An 11,138-nucleotide genomic window follows, 5' to 3' on the forward strand; every position below is an offset into this window, starting at 1 on the left:
TCCTTGAAACAAGTCAAAATAAGGCTCAGTAGTGTGTGTGGCCTCCGCGTGCCTGTATAACCTCCCTACAACACCTAGGCATGCTCCTGATGAGGTGACAGATGTTCTCCTGAGGGATCTCCTCCCAGACCTGGACTAAAGCATTCGCCAACTCCTGGACAGTCTGTGTTGCAACTTGCCATTGGTGGATGGAGTGAGGCATGATGTCCCAGATGTGCTCAACTGGATTCAGGTCTAGCACATGAGGTCTAGCATTGTCTTGCTTTAGGAGGAACCCAGGGCCAACCGCATCAGCATATGGTCTCACAAGGGGTCTGAGGATCTCACCTCGGTACCTAATGGCAGTCAGGCTACCTCTGGCAAGCACATGGAGGGCTGTGCGGCTCTCCAAAGAAATGCCACCCCACACCATTACTGACCCACTGCCAAAACGGTCATGCTGAAGGATGTTGACGGCAGCAGAATGTTCTCCACAGCATCTCCAGACTCTGTCACGTCTGTCACGTGCTCAGTGTGAACCTTTAGGTTATTTACATAACCCCGGTTCTCTGAGTAATATGAGTGAGATGTCTCACTATGGGATGCACGCCTCTGTGCAGCTCTCAGAAGCATTAATCTCATTACGCCAATCCTGATTGGCTGGTGAACGTGTCCGTCCGCATCAGGTAGTGCCATCTACCTTAAATAGCTCATGCGGACGGCACCGCCTCATTCAAGATAAGCACCTCTTCTCACTCGCCCAAGCAAGAAGGGTTGTCTGGTGAGACATCTCACTCATATTACTCAGAGAACCGGGGTTATGTAAATAACCTAAAGTTCTCTTTCATAATATCTCGCTCGATGTCTCACTATGGGATGTGGTAGCTCCCGTATTGCCAGACAAGCTTATCCAGCGTCCACCAACCTACAGGAAAGAGTCCTCAGGACGTCAAAACCGCGCGTGCTAAGCACGTGGCGGAGACATCCAACATGTAGAACCGGACAAAAGTGAGAGGCAAGGACCAACACGCTGCGGTACAGATGTCCTGAAACGAAACTCCCCTGAATGAGGCCCATGATGCAGCCAAGCCCCGAGTCGAGTGTGCTCGCAGGCCCCCAGGAGGCTGCAAACCCTGACTCGTATAGGCCAGAGCAATTGCCTCCACCATCCAGTGGGACAGGCGCTGTTTCGTGACGGGCTTTCCCTTATGAGGATTAACCCAGGACACAAACAATTGATCGCTCCTTCTGAAACTCTTAGTCTTATCCATGTAAGTGCGGACTGTACGAACTGGACATAACGACCTCTGTTCTCCCACGGAGAGACCAAAGGCGACCAAGTCTATAAGGGAACAGGAGCCCACCACCTTGGGCACAAAAGCCGGGTTGGGTCTCAAAATTATCCTCACATCACCTGGGAAAAACTGAGCGCACGAAGGATGCACTGAAAGGGCATGGATGTCGCTAACCCGTTTTGCTGAAGCCAAAGCCAGCAACAACACTGTTTTGAGAGACACGTGTTTCAAATCCGCTCCTTCCAGAGGCTCAAAAGGGGGACCCTTCAACCCTTCCACGACCACGGCCAATTCCCATGGCGGGACCAATGGTCTGGATACAGGAAGAAGCCTACGTGCTCCTTTCATGAAATGGCAGACCAGCGGATGTTGGCTTGCCGTCAGCTTTCCAAACCCCACGTGGCAGGCAGCAATAGCTGCCAAATACACTTTAACCGTGGAGAAGGCTTTCCGTTTGTAAATCAGATCCTGTAAAAAAGACAAGATCGTCCCCACCGAGCACTGAAAAGGAATGTGGCCGTACTTGCGGCACCATTCCTCAAACACCCTCCATTTACAGTCATACAATGACCTAGTGGAGGGGGCCCGCGCACTCTGTATAGTGGAAATTACGCGCTGTGGGAGCCCCACGGCTGACAAGTTGTGCCACTCAGGGGCCAAGCCCACAGTGCCAGGCGTTCTGGGTGTGGGTGAAAGACCGACCCTCCCCCCTGCAGCAGCAGGTCCCTGCGCAGCGGGAGCTGCCAGGGCTGCAAGCGCAGCAGCTGATATATCTCTGCCAGCCAATGCATCGCAGGCCAATGCGGAGCTATCAATATCAGGTCGTGACCCTGTTCTCTCACTCTGGACAGAGTGGGAGGTATCAGTGTCAGGGGAGGGAACGCGTAAAGAAGACCGGGCGGCCAGGCGTGCGCTAACGCGTCGATGCCCAGGGGAGCATCCATGCTGCGCAGGGAGAAAAACATCGCGCATTGCGCGTTGTCCCTGGAAGCGAACAGATCCACAGTGGCCCGACCGTAACGGACCCAGATCTGTTGCACAACCTCTGGGTGCAGAGTCCATTCCCCGTAAACCGGCGCGCCCCTGGACAACAGGTCCGCGCCCGTGTTCAGAGCTCCCAGTACATGCGTCGCTCTCAAGGAGAGAAACTGGCCGCAGCTCCAAAGGATCAGTTTGCGTGCCAGCGTGTGTAGCTGACGGGAGCGTAATCCTCCTTGGCGGTTGATGTACGCTACCGCCGTCGTATTGTCCGTCCTGACCAGAACATGATGTCCGACCAAAGACGGAAGAAAGTGTTTCAGGGAGAGGAACACCGCCAAAAGCTCCAGGAAATTGATGTGAGTTTTCTGGAGGTCCGCACTCCACAGCCCCCTCACAGGCTGGCCTTCGTGGATTCCACCCCAGCCTGTCAGGCTTGCGTCCGTGGTGATCACCTTCCTGGACCCATAGTGACTCCCCGGGTCAGGAAGGACGGAGCCCGCCAGTGGTGCAGAGTCCTGATGCAACTCGGAGTGACCAGCACTTTCCGTGCGCCATGACGCACGGGGTCTAGGCCGGACGAGGCCACCCAAAGCTGAAACTCCCTCATGTGGAGGCGGCCAAGTCGGACTACAAGAATTGCAGATGCCATCAGTCCGAGTAATCGAAGACATAATCTGAATTGAACAGATTTGTCTAGACGAAAAAGTGCGAGGCACGCCCTGAAAGCTCTCTCCCGCTCTGCCGAGAGGCGCGCTGTGAAGGTCACCGAGTCCAGGGATAATCCCAGAAAGATTATGCTTTGCACCGGAGACAGCCTGCTCTTTTCGGTGTTTAACCTGAAACCCAAGTCCGACAGGTGCTACACCAGAATCTGTGTGTGAGCCCTGGCTTCCTGTTCTGATTGTGCCAAAAGCAGCCAATCGTCCAGGTATGTAGCCAAGCAGACGCCCTGCCGCCTGAGCGGGGCTATCGCCGCCTCTGTGCATCGCACGAACACTCGCGGACTCAGAGACAGGCCAAAGGGGAGTACCAGGTACTCGTAACAGATCCCCTGGAAGGCAAACCTCAGGTACTTCCTGTGGGGAGGATAAATTGGGATGTGGAAATACGCGTCTTTTAGGTCGACAGAAGTGAACCAATCGTTCTGTCGAACAAGGCAGCAGAGAGGCATGTGTCAGCATCCGGAATTTGTATTTCCTCAGGTGTCTGTTCAGAGCGCGTAGATCCAGGATCGGGCGAATTCTGGTCCCCCCCCGTTTGGGGACCAGGAAATACCTGGAGTAAAAACCGCTCTGACATTGTGCGGGACTGACAACACAGATCGCTCCTTTGTTTAACAGGGAGGAAATTTCCTCTTGTAAAACTCGAGCGATCTCCCTTGGAGCCTGGGAGTGTATAATGCCGGCGAAGCTCGGGGGAACAGTGGCAAACTGCAGCCTGTATCCCCTCGAGATCGTCCTTAATACCCAGGGCGACGCCCCGTGCGTGGCCCATCTCTCCCTTTGGAGGGAGAGCGGAGACACACACTGCAGGCCTCCCACCGAAAGAGAAAACTCCCGCGAAGCGTTGGCGCCCTCTCTTGGTGGAGAAGGGGAGTGACTCGTCAGCGGCACTGGGCTTCCCTGACAGCGCAGTGACGGAGCCGAAGCCCCTCCCACACCGGAGAAAGCTGAAGCTTTCTTCCGAGGGGAAGCTGCGGGTCCCGCACCCACGCTGTTTATTCTCACAGCTTTGTTTTTCTTTTTTATTAGCTGCGCCCTTGGCACTCTGCCTGGATGCTGCAGCGAAACACTTTTTATTTTCTTTAATAAAAGTGTGTGTGTGTGTGCTTGTGGACATGAGAGAGGAGCAACCGCTGAAACCTCTGTCGTCCAATGTCCAATTCCCTCGTCTTGCTTCGGCACGGTCCGTGGCAGCAAGGAGGTGGGGGCGTGGGAAAGCCCTGGACGCACACTCGGAAACCAAACAGGTGGAGCTGGCGAACGGGTAACTGCCAGCTGCACCGGTGAAGAGAGCAACTTTCAGGCTGGTTTCTTAGGCCAGCTGGCCCGACCGGGCAAAATTGGTGGGGCGGGCTGAAGTTTCGGTTGTTTAGGCATTTTAAACTGCGAAACATGGGGGGCAGCAGGCGCAGGGGCCTTGCGCTGCACAGGGGGGGAGGGAACAGGAGGCTTTCGGGGAAGGCAGAGCCGGAGAGCCTCGTCTTCCTTCTTTTTGGCTTCACATCTTTGCTGCATTGAGGCCAATGCTGAGCCAAAAATTCCCTCCGGAACAATGGGCATGTCGAGGACGTCGTCCTTCTCCCTGTCTGACAGGTTGGCAAGGTTGAGCCACCGCGCCCGTTCCTGCAGCACCATAGTTCCCAGCGCTCTCCCCGTGGCCTGGACCGCGCAGCGCTGGACGCGGAGACACAGGTCGGTGATGACCGAAATCTCCTCCCACGTTGCTGGGTCCTGGGTTTGTCCAAAGTCCTCACACAGCTCAGCCTGATACGCTGTGAGCAGGGAGAGGACATTGAGCGCTCTGGCTGAGAGCGCAGCCGCCTTGTACGCCTTTTCAGTCAGGGCTGACTGAAAACGGTCAGTTTTGGATGGCAGGCTGGGGCTCCTGGAAGACACTGCTGACAGCCTGGGGTGAAGGTGAGCTGCCACAAGTGGCTCCATTGGAGGCATCCGGAGCAGGCCCAAGCTCTCCATCGCCTCACAGTCGAGGGATGAGGCCCCGGGAACCGGGCTCCTGCTGCTGTACGGGCGGTCTCTCCACGAGCGCGTCACCTCGTCCAGCAGCTCCGGGAAGACGGGGAGAAGTTGTTTTGCCACACTCTTAGCTGAGGGTAATTTCTTCCCTTCGTAGCGGGACCTGGCGGTCTCCGCTACAACAGCCGGCCAGGGGATAGCCAGACGGGCAGCAGCGCATTTACACACGTCGAGCATGTCCGAACTGGGGAGGGGAGAAGCTGGTGTGCTACCCTCGCCTCCATCCCGAGTGGTGGTGGAGGCCGCGGGCTTTGCAGCCCGGGCCGAAGTACTAAAGATGTCGTCCTCCTCCTCGTCCTCTGATATGAGGAGACTCGAGGCGACATCTTTATCTTCTCCATAGTCCAGGTCCAGGACATCTTCCTCCTGTGGGGGGTCCGTGGCCAGATCGAGCTGGGAGCCCCAGCTGACGCTGGCCTCCGGTACCACTACCGCAGTGGACCCGCCATCCCCTCCCCTTTCGACGGCAACGTCGGTGGAGGTGAAATAAGGGTCATGTCCAGACAGGCTAGCTTGGCGAGCTAGCCGTCTGCGGAGACTTTTTACCGTGAACACCGCACAGTGTTGACACGAGCCCGGGACATCTATTGCTAGCCGGGCGTGTTCCAGCCCCAGACAGCACGAGCAGACCTGGTGTGGGTCTCTGCTCGAAATTTTATTCCCGCATCGACAGGAACGGGCCCCAGAGTCTCCATCACCTCTGGTGTGAGGGTTCTTTGCCTCCATTCCCAGCGAGCTGGTGAGCGAGCGGGGAATTGAGGTGGTTAACTGGTGTGCTAACCGTGAGAGCCGAGGAGTTAGCTGGTGTGCTAATGCTTGACAGTAAATTTTATTTTTCGCTGTGGTGAGGCTGAAAAATGGTGACGACCGAGCCGTGGTGGGGCAAGGAAGCACAGGAGATGGTCTGGTGTGACCAAACGAAGCGATAGAATGTGCCTAAAGGCTAGGTAGCGCCCGGCGACCGAAGCTAAAAGGTCAGTCTGCGGACAGTTTAGCTAGCTAGCCCAGACGCGAGATATGCTCCGAGTGAGAAGAGGTGTTTGAATGAGGCGGTACCGTCCGCATGAGCTATTTAAGGTAGATGGCACTACCTGATGCGGACGGACACGTTCACCAGCCAATCAGGATTGGCGTAATGAGATTAATGCTTCTGAGAGCTGCACAGAGGCGTGCATCCCATAGTGAGACATCGAGCGAAATATTATGAAAGAGAACTGGTTTCATCTGTGAGGAGCACAGGGCCCCAGTCGCGAATTTGCTAATCTTGGTGTTCTCTGGCAAATACCAAACGTCCTGCACAGTGTTGGGCTGTAGCCACAACCCCCACCTGTGGACGTCGGGCCCTAATACCACCCTCATGGAGTCTGTTTGTGATTGTTTGAGCAGACACATGCACATTTGTGGCGTGATTACATTACTTTGCAGAGGATAGTTCACGCCCCCGTGTCATCCATTAATTTCTGATAATGGACACCTCATAGGGCATTATCCCTTACAAATCTCAGGCTTAACTAACAACTGCAGCTTTCCGTACCTTTCAGAATTATAGATTCAATGCACAGAGATATAACAGTGTGATGAAAAAATCTTAATATCTTTTATAACAGCCTATTCAACATGTAATCCTTTTACCAATTATGCTTGACTTTTTAAGTCTTTATGTCAAAGCTGTTTATAGTTCAGTTGGGAGATGACTACCGTGTATTGTTATGCTCCCCACTTTCTTTAATAGGACCAAGTAATGACGATCAATATTATATCTTAACCAGATGATCTCAGTATGCTGTGCCACTGTTGTCGGGAGAGGGAGCCAGGACAGAAGTCTGACAGTGACAGCAATACCACTGACTGGGTAAAGGAGGATTTGGTTTTCCATTTTGTTGAACTCCAATAATAATAATTAACTGGGGTTATAATCTAAACAGACAAAGAAAAAGTGTTAATGTGTCTGGAACATTTACAAATACTATTTCCAATCTTGTTTCTTATCGACTGAACTACAGACTTTTAGTTGTTCCAACATGTAAAAACTATGAATTATGCCTAATAATTATATTCTGAAAACACAAAGACTAAAAACTTTTTTATTTCACAAATCAGTTAAGGTTGGACCTAATCTTTTGAATAGTCTCTCAGTAAAAATACATATTATACTGTAGTGACTAGAGCGTTAAGTCACTCAGCTGGGTGAGGGGAAAGATTTTGTTTTTAACGCGCTTCTAAAAAAGTCCAGAGTCGCTGTCCATATTGGATGGAACTCCCATTTATTTTCCATGCTGCGGATAATAACTTGACGGATTACATTTTTCCAATATCAAAAGGGTGCAAATAACAAAAAAGGTGAGAGTGGTAAAAACTGTGTCATCCTCCCGCACCCAAGCTAATTAAGAAGCCCCACAATACATCTGTGGCTGCCATAAACCTGGTATGTCTCTTTAGTGCCACCCACTCTGACCATACAAAACAAAAATACAAGTGAAGAAATGAACAACAAATGGCTCCAACACATACTTTATCTTTTTGGTTTCACATCCAATGTGACCAAAGTCAACGGTGGTACCACAATAAATGTATTGACCAGCCGCAGGGGGATGACTCTTATAGCTGTGTCACATGTGAAGATTAAAAAAGCTGTTTGGAAAAGTTTGACTGCTTGAAAATTTAATTTCTGTTTATCAACATTTTAAAATGTGGTCTTGAATTTTTTTTTTATTAAAGATAAGTTTTGTGTGTTGTTTGTAGAGGATTCCAGAGATCTTCAAAGTCAACCATCCATTTTCTTAAACACTTGTCACAATTAAGGGTTGCGGAGATGCTAAAGCCTATCCCAGCAAGATGAGTTTTCAAAGCTATTGCTTTAAATTATTTGTTTATTTTTAATCAAGTACAATACTTTGACGGCCATCAGAAATGGTGACCCGGGTTATACTGGTTCTGTGGGGGTCACATTAAGTGTTTTCTGGATCCAGAATACAGTGGGGAGGTGGAGGCACTCCTGAAAACATTTTTATTAAAGTTTGGGTTTGTTATGATGCATTTACAGTCAGATCACAGATTCTGATGGCCATCAGAAACGGTGACCTGGGTCTGTGGAGTAGGGCTGGACGATTTGGCCAAAAAATAAAATCTCCAATTTTTTTAAAAAACAAATCCGATTTCCAATTTTAATCTATTTTTTTCCCCTTTACTGAAAAGAAAAATATTTTTTCACAAATGTCAAAAATGATTCTTTTTCAAAAATGCTTTTATTGCAGTCAGCCTAGAAGTTTACCTAAATTTAAAGTGCAACTAAACAAGCTGTTAAACAAGATTGTAAAAAGAGATGGCAGGCGCTGCCACTGTAAACATGATAAGAAACATGTTTGCACTTAGTGCATTTCCACTGTGAGATAGTTTTTAAGTTTTGATCATACATTTAAGAATAGGCCTCATCTCACTTGTGTAACTTTATTCTAAAAAAAAACAAAAAAACAACAAACTGATAAATTAATAAAAATGCCTCCTCTTGGAAGAAAAATAGTTATTCCTTTTTGAGTATTTTGACATTAAATAACCAAAACAATTTCCCACATTGGCAATAAGGTAATAAAAATGAACGTTTTCTTACACTTAACATGTGTTAAGAGAAAATTGACCTCTTTGATACAAAATACTTTTTTTTTTTTTTTTAAATCCCTGAATGTTAATTAAAGCGATATTTCTAGCATACATGTATTATTACATTCTTGCTGCTTTTTGTTTGATTTTCAATTTTTTGGTAAGAAAGAGAAGCCTGTCAGCTGCATCTGGCTTCAGACCCCTGTGGCATGTGACAATGCCCCCTCCCACACTGAAAACCCTGTGTTTCCATGACACCTAGAACTGCGAAACAACTACATGTCGCCATAAAGATGTTGCGGTAAAGATGGTGCAGTGTGGAATAAACAACAGCGAATTTCAGAGTTTTAGAAAAGAAAGTGTGGGAGAAAAGCTTTGAAAATCCGAAGTAAATTCTCCGCAGCAAGTAGAAAACCCTAAAATAACGCTACGTGGCCACTTTGCATTAACCGCAATTACGACACTTGATGCTAATGTGCTAAACACTGTTCAATGGAAACACCCGCAAATTACAACTGTTTTTTGTCAAAACGTACAAATGTCGTTTTTATTTTGCAAAAAAAAAACAATTAAATGGAAACACAGGGGGGGCACTTCTTGTAAGTTTCTAGCTGCCAAGTTGTGTTTATGTGTTTCTGTGGGAAATCAGTAGGAGTGCACTGACGGTACTATAAGGTACGGAGGCCCAAAAGGTGCTGGCGGGGCAAAAAAAATCCAGATTTTCATAAAAATAAATCTTCATAAACAACAAATTTGAATAAATCGATTAATCGCCCAGCCCTACTGTGGAGGTCACATAAAATGTTTGCTGGGTCCAGAATACAGTGGGAAGATGGAGGAGCTCCTGAAAACATTTTTATTAAGTCTGGGTTTATTATAAAGTTATAGTAAGGTCGCACACCTCTGTTAGACTCATCCGTATTACATTCCCACGCATCTAGAAGAATTGGTGAAGCATTTAGCTTTTTATTTATTTTTTTATTTATACTGCTCATATTAAAATTGATTTACATAAATGCAAGTTCTACAGTTTTTAGATACCGTACAGTTACAGTTTTCGACATGGCAAGTCTCTTTCTTATGAGTTGCTATTACTCCAGAAAAACAATCAATTAGATGATAATCAAATATTTAACAAAGTCAGATATGCTCGGCTGCTTTACTTACACTGCTGAGAATGAAATTCATTGTGTTTATCCTTCCGTAGTTTACGTAAATGCTCTTCTTTCGTCTTTTAAGGCGGTCATACAGCGACAAATACTCACTTCGCCCCAGGCAGTCACAAATTCTACCGGCCCACTTAAAGCACAGCTTGTAACCCTTTTCTTTGCACCACTGCCGCTGTTGATAAACAGCACACTATCATACTTCAGAAGCATTAAACCTCTGCTTTGATACAAGTGCTCACACTTGCTGTTGGTGAACTTAACGTATGTGTAGTGAGTAATACACAGTCTCTGGGTTTTGGCTCCCACACCCTTCACCAGTGGGTGGCGACAATACACCTTCGCGTTGTTTGCCAATGAAATAACAGAAGTAGAAGAAGCGAAAGAACAAGAAGAAGAGCGACATGACAGATGAAGGATCAAAACATATCGAGACCTTTTAACAAACAAAACGCCGTCAGGAGAAGGGGTGAGAATTTACATTTCTTCCTGTGGTGTGTTTGGGTAACCCGTAAGTGCTGATATTCCCCCGGAAAATGTGTGGCTTCTGACAAAGCACATTCACAATAGGTAGGCTATTTAAAACGAGCAGCAGGTTTCAGCGTTGAAGTGAAAAAGGCTGATCAGTCTGCAATAAACCAGTTACAGTGGGTTATGATACAGCATAATATTATGCAAAAATCATAACGGTTCATCCATCTATTTTCTTAACCGCTTAGTCAGTTAGTGGTGTTGTGGTCCCGCAGGAAGTGGGTACACTGATTTTGGACGAGACTGAAGTTAGCTTCTGATTCGCAGCTTCCGATGCAAAATCTCTGTTTTAGTCCTGTGATGAACTGGCAACTCGTCAGGGTGACACTGCCTCTCGCCACTGCGGTCAAGTCAGCCGCCTCTCGTTTTCACGTAGTCAAGCGAGCCGCTCCTAAATTAAACCCCCTCCTGTGCTCGGCTTTGCGGTAAAGGCGCAGAGACCGCTGCGCACAAACTATTTCCGCTTTAAAAAATAAAACGATGAATTCTGAGACGTAATAATCACAAAAGATTTCAGCAGCTAAACGACATGAACCTTAAACTATCGAACTGTAATGCTGATATTTACGCTAAATAAATGATTGAAACACGAGGTGAGGTGAAAATGTCTATCTGTTTGTCTCTCCCCAAATGTAAGTAGTATGCACTCACACACACACACACTATATATATATATATATATATATATATATATATATATGTGTATATATATGTGTGTATATATATATATATATATATGTGTATATATATATATATATATGTGTATATATATATATATATGTGTATATATATATATATATATGTGTATATATATATATATATATGTGTATATA

General features: G+C 47.7%; 1 long non-coding RNA gene across 1 annotated transcript in view; it reads left to right on the top strand.

Annotated features, from left to right (window-relative positions):
* The first annotated feature begins 10,161 nt into the window (after positions 1 to 10,161).
* Positions 10,162 to 11,138, top strand: part of LOC306761061 — a 12,858-nt gene continuing 11,881 nt past the window's right edge. The window contains exon 1 of the long non-coding RNA XR_013771465.1: positions 10,162 to 10,243. This is a non-coding gene — a long non-coding RNA (uncharacterized lncRNA). The remainder of the gene's footprint in view (positions 10,244 to 11,138) is intronic.

Source organism: Telmatherina bonti (assembly GCF_933228915.1).
Source record: "Telmatherina bonti genome assembly, chromosome: 10".
Taxonomy (NCBI): domain Eukaryota; kingdom Metazoa; phylum Chordata; class Actinopteri; order Atheriniformes; family Telmatherinidae; genus Telmatherina; species Telmatherina bonti.